Source organism: Gopherus flavomarginatus, chromosome 7 (assembly GCF_025201925.1).
Source record: "Gopherus flavomarginatus isolate rGopFla2 chromosome 7, rGopFla2.mat.asm, whole genome shotgun sequence".
Taxonomy (NCBI): Eukaryota; Metazoa; Chordata; order Testudines; family Testudinidae; genus Gopherus; species Gopherus flavomarginatus.
The window spans coordinates 9067245-9077699 of NC_066623.1; positions in this window are offsets into that span (position 1 = coordinate 9067245).

Genomic DNA, 10455 nt, shown 5'->3' on the forward strand with positions numbered 1-10455 from the left:
CCTAAGCTATAGGCCAGACCAATTAAAAACTGCTGGGACTTTTCTTGTTGTCTGGCTGCTCCTCTCAATCATGAATTCTGTTTGAGTCAGTCTTACTCCCATCTGTGCTCCCCTTCTGCCATTGTGGACAGACTCAGATTGTTGCCCTGCAAATTGAAAAAATCTGGGTGAGCCTGGAAAGTTGCTAATTTCCTCCTGGATGCCTTTGCCTCTGTTGAGGAGGGCTTATGACTAACAAGCAGCTCTTCCAAAACTTCAGTAAACGTTTTGTATCCTCCTCTGGTATATGCAGGCTCTGTAATCATACCCTAGTGCCCTCAGCCCAAAAGACCAGGGGTAGGTCTCCCTTCAGAGCATCGCCTGCTATATCAAACAGCCAGCATAGGCTACTGTTGCAGCAGCAGGAAACCTTCCTACTTCTGTGAAGTTCCCAGGCCTTGCTGAAGTGGAGAAGACTCTGGATTCACAAGCTCAAACATCCTGTAAGTCAAATATTTGAACTAGCCAACCTCCCTTCAAGGCACCGGGAGCTGCCGTTCTAAACCCAGTTCACTACAGAAAGTACTGGAGCACTGGTACTTTCCAGACAGCTATAACCCTATCAGCTAGCTGTATCTGACCAATACTATGTCAATCCTATAATGAGCACCTTTTAATGTTCCTGTCTTCCTGGAATGACTGACCCTATAATGGCTGTCTGGAGTTTGATGCACCCATGGATAAGTCTGAGTTTCGGGGTGTAGCCTGAGTAGCTGAGGAATACAGGCTCCTATGTGTTTTCATAGCAGACCAAGCCTGGTTAAAGTTTACAGTATGCTTTTCTCTCAGATTCCTATGGCCTGTATCTGGCAATAGGATGTATTGGATCTTGTACTGGGATGAGTGGTTACAGTTCAGTAATTCTTTGCCTATCCCATTAACTCTTTGCATTCAGTGAAAGGGACAAGCTCAGTGCTATTAAATTTAAGGAAGCTTTCAAAGGTAAATTCTTACGCATGTGCATAACTTCCCCTAGACTGTAAAAAAGAGTGAAACTGCTAGTGTAACAATTATGGAAATTATATCAGTGTCCAAGGTTCAGAACACTGCGATGTATGCCATGAATCTTTAAAAGTATGAGTATTCAATTTGCATAGGACAGAAATCTGATGTAAGAGTTGTACTTTTAGCAAGTTTTATGAAATGTGAAAGCGTCTGCTACTGGTGGCTCCTAAATGGACTCAAAAGCATTACTATACATTCCAAATGTCCACCAAATTTTACCAGTGGTGTTATCAAAACTCTGTTTTTACCCCTCTGCTATACAACTCCCTGCGCAACTGTGCTTAGAAAACTGGGCGCTATGTTGTGAGAGATATTTTTATAAAGCAAGAACCAAACTGGGCATTGAAAGAAATATGGTATTAAAGATGTAAGTGACTCCTGATCACATGAGCATGGGTACTGAGTAGCTGTGTTTTTTCCTGCAATTTGTTTCTTTGTTTTTGTTGTTGTTTTAAACCCAAGTTCCTTCATATTCAGGTCAAATTGTTATCCCAATAACATCTTTTGTTAAATAGGAGTTCTCAGTTAATATTGACACTATATTAACTGCACAGGCAGGCAACAGGAAGGTTACTTGAAAATAGCTATTATGATTTTGTGACTGTACATAGACCTTACATAATGTTCATGGTAATGTGCATACTATACCCTGCATAAACACTGCAAAAATAGCATGGTCATCAGTACGCTTTATAGCCGTTCGTGGAAATTGTCTTAGCCTACATTCATGATTATAGTGTCCACCCCACTCCAATGCCTTTTTATACAGCTGTGGTGAGATTGTTATGGACCCATTTTGTCAGTCACGTTCAAGCTAATTTACTTATGTATACAATTTATATATTACAAACCTAATTTATACTGTGTTTTAACAGTTTGCCTGAACTGTCTCTGGTTTCTAAATTTTGTAATGTGGGTGTCAAATAAAAAAAATCAATGAAAGTTGTTGGTCCAGCTGTTCAGCTTTTAATGCATGTGCAATTTTATTCTTGGAGGAGACTTAGATAACTGGATCATCAGAACAGACAGTAAATTCTTTCTGCCTCTAAAGTTCCTCTAAAAAAAGACAGACAAACCTGATTGCACCTGGCAGTTTTCAAATAAACGGGTAATTTCTGCAGCTTTTCTGGGGTTTCCACTTCACTGTTTTGTTTTTTCCTGTGTAGGTATGAGATTGCACTGCACTGTACATCACAATAAAAGCGAAACACTGATTGTCTTGATTACTAGTTATCAGAGCTTAAGAAAATGTTACAAACATGAATCCCAGACTCACAGGTGCTATGAAGGTTGAAGATTTTACAGTCCTTTAATATACAATTCCTTCTTATGACCATGTTTCATTATATTATGATTGTTATTTGCACTGCAGTAGTACCAATTGAAATGTTTACTATGTGGGTAAGCATTTATAGTAAGATTCAGCCCTGAAGAAGCAAAGTGACATGCCCAATCGCACGGGAGGTGAGTGGCATAGAAGTCCTGTCACCTGTCCCATCCTGTGTCCTGTCCACTGAATCTCACTCTCTCTAATTGTACTACTTTTACTTAACATGCAGGATGATCCTTCATTGCTTTTACTCATGTGAGTAGTCCTTGCTCTTTGGAGTCATATCACTGACTCCAAATCTTGCAAATCCTTATTCACATAAATGACCTTGCTTGTGTAAACGGTGCCATTTTTTTTTTTCTGTTGAGTAGTTCTGACTGGTGAAAAATCCCACTGTCTTCAGCTAGATTACTCTAGAGAGTAAGGCTCTGGGCCATAGTAGCAAAAGAACTAGTGAATGCAGAGCGGGACGAGAGAACAAACAACACGAGACCTGTGTAGTCATGTTGCTACTGGAAGATAGTACATTGATGAGCTTTAGAAGAACCTATATAGAATAGAAAAGGGGTGGCAGTCCCACTAACCCCTCCCCTCCAACCTGCCCCTTTTGGGGATGCTGGATAACGCTGCTACCGTCTCTCTCTCCCTTCCACAGTCTGTCCCATAGTATTACAGCTGGAAATTCTGTAAACAATTTTACCCCTTCAGAAATGTGATCGGTATAATTCATGAGACCATTACCCTCAATGATATGCTTCTGCGCCCTTTGCTGAACTGTTCTATCTTATCTCTTTATCACTGCTATTATCTTCCTGAACTTACACATGCCATGAGCACCTAGGATATTCCGCCCCCTCGCAGTAGGGGGTCGGGGAGTGAATGTTGGCTTTCTCTACACATCTTAGAAATGCGCCCTGTGTTTTTCCAAAACCATCCACCCCAGCCCTCTTTTTAAATGTGATGTGTTGCTGTCATTACCACGTCCTAGAGCATCCAGACAAAGTTCACTTCCAGTACTGACCAACTCAGTGGATCTACAACCCTAGTGCCAGCAGCACATAAACCAAACTACAGTACACACGCTGGAAATCTGTTACAAAGACAACTAATGCAAAACATAACTACTAACCAACCTCTAGCATTGACCAGAGAGCAGAAATATGAAATCACCAAATCCTTAACTGAGAGAGGCCAGGTGGCCTGAGCACAGTACAGGAAGCCAGCAACTGACTCTGTCCTGTGGCTTTGGACAAGGCACTTAACCTCAGTTTTCATTTTCCCAGCTGTAAAATGGGAGATTAAATAATATTTAGCTCTATCACGTAACTGCCTGAGGATGGATCAGTTAATGTTATAAAGCACTCTGAAAATAAGTACTATATGAAGGCTATGTATTGTTCACCCCAAAGATTACATAAAAGGAATAAATTCAGAGAATTGTATTGTGAAGCAAATACTGCCAACACGGTCTCATTCACATTTCCTTTCCACAGTTTATACATTTGATGCTATACAGTCTCTAAACATGGTAACACTTGATTTTATAGATATATTTATATAGAGACACACACAAAAGTGCCAACCATGCTGACTCTCAATAAAAACTTTAATTATTTTCAAGTAGATTTGTATCAAAAATATCTTCTCAAACTGGTGTCAGTCTCAGTAACTCCACAGCACGTGAAACCACACTCCCTTCCCCAAGTTGCCAAGATTGGAACTCCTCTGCTTTCACAGTTAGCTAACAACCCCTCAAAAAAGGCCTTTTGTAGATGGGCTGTTTCCACCTTTGATACATAATTCTGCCTGAGTAAGCCTGTCATATTGAGTGAAAATATGCTCACAGATTGTATTCTCTATAGCAGAGGTTCTCAAACTGTGGTCTGCGGATGAGCTCCATTCAGGCGGTCCACAGATAGTTCCCTCTAAGGTGTGCGCCTGGGTGGCTGTACATGAGAGAATGAAGGGCCACCCACATAATTAGTGAAGTTGTGCAGGCGTGGCTCCGCTAAATAGTTTCCTGGACCCTGGAGAAGACGCACGTGTAAGGTGAGGTGGTGGCCTTGGGGGGAATAGAGGGTAGGTGGGAGGGGGCAGTGGGGTGAGAAGAGGGGGTAGGGGGAATCTGAGATGTGCAGGCTGCGACGGCCAGAGAAAAAAGTGACTTTCCCCACATCCAGGGCTGCGGCTGCAGGGGAGAGACGTTCCTCCTTCCCAGCCCAGCTCAGTGGCTGCTGTGGTGGGGGAGACCACCCCCTTCTTCCCAGCTCCAGCTCGGGGGCTGCCACGGCAGGGGAGAGGGAGAGACCCTGCTCCTTCCCAGCCCAGCTCAGTGACTGCTTTGGCAGGGGAGACCCCCCCCCCTTCCCAGCCCCAGCTTTGGGGCTGCCATAGCAGGAGAGAGAGGGCACATCCATTGCATTAGAAAGGTAAGACTACTCGCATTAAAATATGAGTTGTGTGCTTTTATTTGTAGAACAAAAAACATCAATTATTATTAAGGTTTTTTTATATAGTGCTTTTATCCAAAGCGCTTTACAATAGTTAGCTAACAGTACAAACAACGTTTGGAAATATCTTTAAGTGGTCCACCGAGACCCTCAACAATTTTCAACTGGTCCATGGAAAAAAAAGTTTGAGAACCACTGCTCTAGTCTATAGGACACTCCTAGTATACCAGCAGCCTGATTCCCACTACTGCTGTGCCATCACTGCCACCTGCTGAACAGAAAGGAAAACTAAATAGGAATCATCAAAACAAATGTGATTTTTTTGTTCCCCTTATTGTTAATATTGCGTTCCTTTTTTAACTAATGTAACAGTTTGTGTGCAAGCATTTTGTTCTGCACACACAGGTGCAAGGTTTGAAGCGCTGCTCTCAAATACGTAGCGTTAGCCAATTAAATGAATGGCTACATTTTTGTTATTAACACTCATATGTATAGAAACCCACTTACCAGGCAGCACAAGGGAACACAGTAAAGTAAGCTGCAGAGCCAGGAAGAGAATGCAGCTACCTGTCCATTTTCTTCTGCAGCATCCATACACGTGAACTAGTCTGTACTGCCACTACCCTCTCCTCTTCCCAAGCTCTTCCCAAGCTCTCCTTGAGACCCACTTGAAAAAGATGTTAATGAGAAATTGTCACTGGCATTGGCTAGATAGCAGGCCAATTGCAACCGAAAAAAAACATTATTGTGTTTTATTCTTCTTCCTCGCCCTTCTTCTATTGCTTGTTTTCTGAGTTTGTGAGCTTCTGGGGGCAGGGACTGTTATATGTTTGGAAAGCTCTTAGTATATTGTAGCTGCTGTTGTAATGGTAATAAATGCGAATAATTAATCCTCCAACCCTCTAGACCTTAGTTCCTCTTCTGAAGAACAAGTGGATAAATGGGATTTTCAGTTTGATGTAATCCATGTTTAAAGCCTTACCTCCAAGAACTCCTTCCTCCAAGGAAATCTTAATAAAACAGTTCACACAAAGCTAAAATGCCACGTTTGTCCACAATAGGTGCATGACTAGTCGCTAGTACTTGGCAGGAGTAAAAGTGAAAAAAACCAATTGTGCACCTACGCTAAAGTCATGTTTCACTTTAGGTATACAGTCAGTTATAGTAAAAGCCATGCTACACCTTAGCTGTTCACTACTAGTTTGGGAAGGCGGTTGCTCCGGGAAAGCAAATCCCAGAGTGTGCGCCAGAGTCTTGCCAGCCCTGCTATGCCAAGGATGACAGTTCCACAGAGTGCTCTGTGGCTGAGTCACTAGGAAGGAGAATCCCAAATATATCCACTTTATCTCCAGAGATTTAAATTTCCCCTCAGAAAGGCTACTGTAAATAAATGAGTCTGAGTACCGATGTATTTCCAGTGTACAGAATTGTACATGTGGTCAAATGCACTATACCAAGGGTTTGCTTACCTCTACAGCATCCGTGCTGAAGCAGGATACCAAACGTTATTCATTACAGAAAATGCCATGTTCCCACAGATATCAAGTGTCTAATGGTCAATATTGATCTGTTCTATAACAGATTATATGGAACCAGAATCTGCCACCCTTCCTCTCTGATTTTGCAAGTACAGGCAAGTCGCATCTTAGGCGCATTTAACATGCGCAAATTCAGCTTTGCGTGGTCAGCAAAAACAGGAAAAAAATAAAAATATAAAAACTGCATCTGTAGTGTGGGTGATTCCGCTTGCCATTCAACTCAACGAGTGTTTCACTATACGTGGTTTTCACCTTATACGCTAACCGCGGAACAGAACCCCTGCGTAAGATGAGACTTGCCTGTAGTTTCACTGAAATCAATCAATTGCATCCACCAATTTTGGGCCCCATCAGGAATAAGAAATAGATGGTCTCATTGATTCACTTTTGCTGAGTGATGCATATATTCTCTCTATTTAGGGTTCCAATCAATTCTCCAAAGGCTAATAATGGCATGAAGGATGAGTGGTTGCAGCTTTCTGACTTAGATAGGAAATCAATTGTATTAGATATTACTGCAAGGCCAGGGCTGGTTCTAGGTTCCTACAGCTGGTCCTGTGCAAGGCCTTCTGGTGTTATATAGAAGAGAAACCCTGAGGACAATCTGTTAGCCATTTGTTTAAGTCTGTCCATGACAATATAATTAGTCAACCTAGACACCAAATTGCCAGAGAAGAATTTAGAAACAGGAGAAAACTTTCTCTGGCTCTCACGGGGAATATGACTCACCTAGCGAACAAAGTGAGAGAATGTAACATTTGGTCCATTTGTTATGAGGAATTGAGGCTGTATTCATAAACAGAGATAAACAGTTTTTAGATGGTACAATTCATTACAAAAACTGACAAAGACACTAATAAATTGGCTACTGATGCTAGGTGAGGGATAAAGAGGTAGAGATGTATAGTCCCTTTTAGCCTTTAAAAAGGGATCATTTCAGAATCTAAAGCTGATGCAGCACATGAGATACTGTTTGTTAAGCATGTATCTCACTATCGGCATGGCACTAGTGCTTTGAGATCTGCACTGGCTGCTTGTTGCTTTCTGAGTATAGTTTAAGGCAGGGGTAGGCAACCTCTGGTACATGTGCCAAAGACGGCACACAAGCTGATTTTCATTGGCACTCACACTGCCTGGGTTCTGGCCACTGGTCTGGGGGGCTCTGCATTTTAATTTAATTTTAAATTAAGCTTCTTAAACATTTTAAAAACCTGATTTACTTTACAAACAACAATAATGTAGTTATATAATATAGACTTATAGAGAGAGACCTTCTAAAAACATTAAAATGTATTACTGGCACGCAAAACCTTCAATTAGAATGACTAAATGAAGACACAGAACACCACTGCTGAAAGGTTGCCGACGGACCCCTGATTTAAGGTGTTAATTCTGAGCTAAAATATTTTGAATGGTTTAGGAGCTGCCTACCTGAGAGACCTCCTCTTTCCCTGTACAACACTGCCCCATGAGATCAGAAGATGATCTCAAGAGCTCCTGAAGTATTATTTCACTAGTGCTTGAAGCATAAACCTCAATTAAATTACCAAACTCTGCATACAGCATGTTGACTACACCACTGTCATACTTCGGGGTGCAATTCAGATCACTAAGGGGTTGTGTCATATAGCCTGATCTATAGATTATGTATTCGTTATATTGATTACTTAAGAATTCCCAGTTAGCACTTTGAGGGTAGACAGATTCTCATCCCAAGCTCAGGCCCAGTAGTATTAAAATTACTATATAGTTGGGAACCCTGATGTGCACAGTTGCAACACTCACGCTATAGGAATTCTTCTATATTTACAAATAGAGTTTTAGCAAAGTTACAAACACTGACACTCAGTAATGGAGATAGAGAGACTACAGCACGTACATCTGAACCTCCATCTACTCAAACCATCCCTTGCAGAACAACCTGAAAAGTTACCAGTAGGCTTCCTCATCATCTTTTTCAACATCACCAGTGGGCATTATTCTGGCACCTCCCAAGGGATCTCTCTCCTACTGCCGACAGGCTGGGATGCAAAGTTTATAATAGGATATGCTGATGCCATGATATCTAATGCATATTCAGTAGGGGTATTCCTTTTCCTTATTTGCATTTCTTCATCCTACTAATGTTGAGGTGTCCTTCTTTTACAAGTTAGTATATTAATACATGTAGCTACCATTTCAGCTCATCATCATATTTGTCACCCCTTGCTTAAGCAGATTCACGGTTATTACTTCCATGTTCCTTGTGGTAACACGTATGGGAACATTCTAACGCCTACCATTGAGCAAGAGCTTCTTAGTTCCTCAAATCTAAAGATAACCCTTAATCTATGGCTACAGCCCCACTCTGCCTTCTACCAGCCTTGGTTACAAGTGGCAAGGTGACCCCAACATACTCTCAGTCCTGAATTTCCCCGAAACCATGTGCTCTGCAATGTCCAGCCCTCTCCTGGGCCACTCAGAGAAATAACAAGGTTTGTTGCTCCTGTAAAAAGAAAAAAGCACATTACAGCTTATGAACTTAACGGGAGTAAACACACCTTTCCCTTCAAACATAGCACTGAGTTGGTTTACAGTATCAATGAAACAAATGTATTCACAATAGGACATAGGTTAAGTGATGCCAAGTAAAAGGAACAAAGTTAGAAAGGGTTCAAGCAAATACAATTGAAAACATACATCTAAAGTCTACAATTTAATCTTGCAAGATATCGGCTGGGCTTTGTTCAAGATGAGTTTTTTCACCAATTTTCCTTTTTCCCAGCCACGGCTGATTTTCTCTCAGTCAGGACCTGGCACAGAAGCACAAGGAGTTAGTCACCCTTGTCTTCCAAGGCAAAAGATCTTTGCCTAAGCAGATTTCTCACTTATATTCAGTTTCTAGAGACTTCAACTCCACCTTGTTTCTCTCTTTGTTTGGACATAGACTGTAAAGCCTAATATTAATAAGTATCTATAATTCTTAATATAGTGCTAATACATACATTTTACAATGACATTAATCACCAGTGTGTCATAAGCTTTTATAAAACACCTTATACAATAAATTTTTATAATACAGTAATATTGTACACAATCAGTTGATTCCATTTCTTATCACTTGAGGTTCAGACCCCTTGTCTTTATAGCCCAGATAAAGTTTCTCTTTCCTGATGGAAGCTGTCTCCACCCTGACTTGTTAGCAAGATAGCCTTGTTCACCTAATATGTAAATGAACCTTCACTGTCTCTGCCTGATGACCAGACTGGTCAGAGAAGTAAATACACTTTCCTTTATCTAGGGCAGACCTGTTTACCAATTACCCCTGACATGCCTGGTTTAAACATATTTTAGTTATCATTCCAGCATATATCCATAACTCACACATACATCTTGCAAGAGAATTAATGATCAGCAAGTTATTCGTTTTCCAATATCATGTTACATGACACCTTTTAGATACAGATTATAACCAGAGTGAGTTAGTCAGAACAGCTGAAACCCATTACCTGATACCAGCAAGCCCTTGCCCTCTGGCACTGGGATGCTCTAAGGGTGTCATAAACAGATAGCTAAGTGTTAATGTCTCTTACACCTGGAAAGAAGTAACCTGAAACACCTGACCAGAGGACCAATCAGGAAACAAGACTTTTTCAAATCTGGGTGGAGGGAAGTTTGTGTGTGAGTCCTTTGTTCTTGGTCTTCTGCCTGTCTCTCTCTCGGCTATGAGAGGATTTCTGTCTCTTGTTTTCTAATCTTCTGTTTCCCAGTTGTAAGTACAAAAGATCAGATAGTGATTTATATGGTTTTTTTTTTTTGTATTTACATGTGTGTAGTTGCTGGAATGTTTTGAATTGTATTCTTTTTGAATAAGGCTGTTTATTCATATTTCTTTTAAGCAATTGACCCTGTATTTGTCACCTTAATACAGAGAGACCATTTTTATGTACTTTTTCTTTCTTTTTATATAAAGCTTTCTTTTTAAGACCTGTTGGAGTTTTTCTTTAGTGGGGAACTCCAGGGAATTGAGTCTGTGCTCACCAGGGACTTGGTGGGAGGAAGAAGTCAGGGGGAAATCTGGGTGTGTTAGATTTACTAGCCTGACTTTGCATTC